The following is a 1,794-nucleotide window of genomic DNA, read 5'->3' as shown; positions in this document are numbered from 1 at the left end:
TGGACAAACTACTTAACCTGTCTAATCTTCAGTTTTCTCATCTGTAAAATAAGGCAGGGAACCCTCCTTTCCAGAATAGCTGCAGGAATACAGGGAGGTGTAATGTAAGACAGTAGTTCATCTAGGATTGGTGCGTGGTGAGCCCTCAGTGTGCACTGCTACTGTTGTTACCCTTCCTGATAACTTCTTAGTACACGTACAGCCTACAGACTGCTGCAGGTGTTCGTGACCTTTACTGGGACAGTCAGAATGGGGGAGGATCCCAGTGTGGATTCTGTCTCCCAGCCTTTAGCAGCTGTACAACATTGTGTAAGTTACTTGACCTTAAGTCTCAGTTTCTTCTTTTGAAATAAAAGTGATACCTCCTCCTTTGTGTCCCATGGGAGTGAAATCTCAAGCTCACTAAAAACAGCGTTTTTATTTATTTTTTCTTAGCCAGTTTGGGCAAACTACAGATAAGTCGTGCTCTTTTGATGCAGGGTCTCGCTCTTCCCAGGCTGGAGTGCAGAGATGCAATCTTGGCTCACTGCAGCCACAACCTCTTGGGCTCAGGTGATCTTGCCACCTCAGGCTCCTGGGTAGCTGGGACTACAGGTACACTCCAGGACACCTGGCTAATTCTTTGTGTTTTTAGTAGAGACGAGGTTTCACCATGTTCCCCACGCTGATCTCGATCTCCTAGGCTCAAGCGATCCTCCTGCCTCAGCTTCCCAAAGTGCTGGGGTTATAGGCGTGAGCCACTGCACCCAGACAAATAGTACCCTTTTAATGGGAAGATTATTGCTCTTAAGGTTGCTTTCCTGCATTTAAATGTTGTGGTCATGCTGCTTTAGGGAGGTAGTGAGTTTCCAACCCTCTAGGAGCCTAGACAGGCTGAACAGCTTACTTGGTGGGCATTTTGTTGAGAAGCTTTTTTTGGTCAAGTGCTTCAGGGAACACTGGTCAAGGTCTGGGCCACATTGTCTATCAGCCCCTTCTTGGAGGGTTTACAGCCACCTCTGAAAAGTTCCATGAGAATAAATGTGCCTAACCTTGTTTTATTAACCGTCTCAAAAAGTTGCTTGATCATGAAACTCATTTTTTTAACCTGTTGACATCTTACAGAACTATCAGTGTTACTATTGGTTCAGATCTTTTGTATCTACTGTACTTTGCGTTTTTGTCTTTGAATAATTGTGTATTGAAGTCTCCCATTGTGTGAACTCTGGTGTGTGATGTGCACTGCACATGTGTGTTGCACAAATGCTCCTGTCTGAGGGAGGAAGTGGGACCTAAAATTAAACTTAAGATATCAAGGTCAGGCGCGGTAGCTCACACCTGTGATCCCAGGACTTTGGGAGGCCGAGGCGGGCGGATCACGAGGTCAGGAGATTGACACCATCCTAGCTAACACGGTGAAACCCAATCTCTACTAAAAATACAAAAAATTAGCCAGACATGGTGGCGGGCGCCTGTAGTCCCAGCTATTCGGGAAGCTGAGGTAGGAGAATCGCTTGAACCAGGAGGTGGAGGTCGCAGTGAGCCAAGATCGCACCACTGCACTCCAGCCTGGGTGACAGAGCGAGACTCTGTCACAAAAAAAAAACCAAAAAAAACAAAAACAAAAAACAAAAGAAAAGGTAACTATAAGACTGTAAAGCTATACTTTTATAAATATAGACTCAAAAGTCCTCAACAACATAGTAGAAAACCAAACCCAGCGACATACAATAACGATTATATGGGAGCACCCCCTCCTTGCCTGTAGGGGGATGGAGGATGGGTGGGCTCATCTCCCAAAAAAGTTTTTTTAAA

General features: G+C 45.4%; 1 protein-coding gene across 4 annotated transcripts in view; it reads left to right on the top strand.

The window, feature by feature from the left end:
- LOC105541387 (eukaryotic translation initiation factor 3 subunit C) overlaps window positions 1-1,794 on the top strand; it is a 28,962-nt gene that overhangs the window by 5,100 nt on the left and 22,068 nt on the right. The window lies entirely within an intron of this gene.

Source organism: Mandrillus leucophaeus, unplaced genomic scaffold (assembly GCF_000951045.1).
Source record: "Mandrillus leucophaeus isolate KB7577 unplaced genomic scaffold, Mleu.le_1.0 Scaffold24, whole genome shotgun sequence".
Taxonomy (NCBI): Eukaryota; Metazoa; Chordata; class Mammalia; order Primates; family Cercopithecidae; genus Mandrillus; species Mandrillus leucophaeus.
This window is presented reverse-complemented; position numbering and strand designations above follow the sequence as displayed.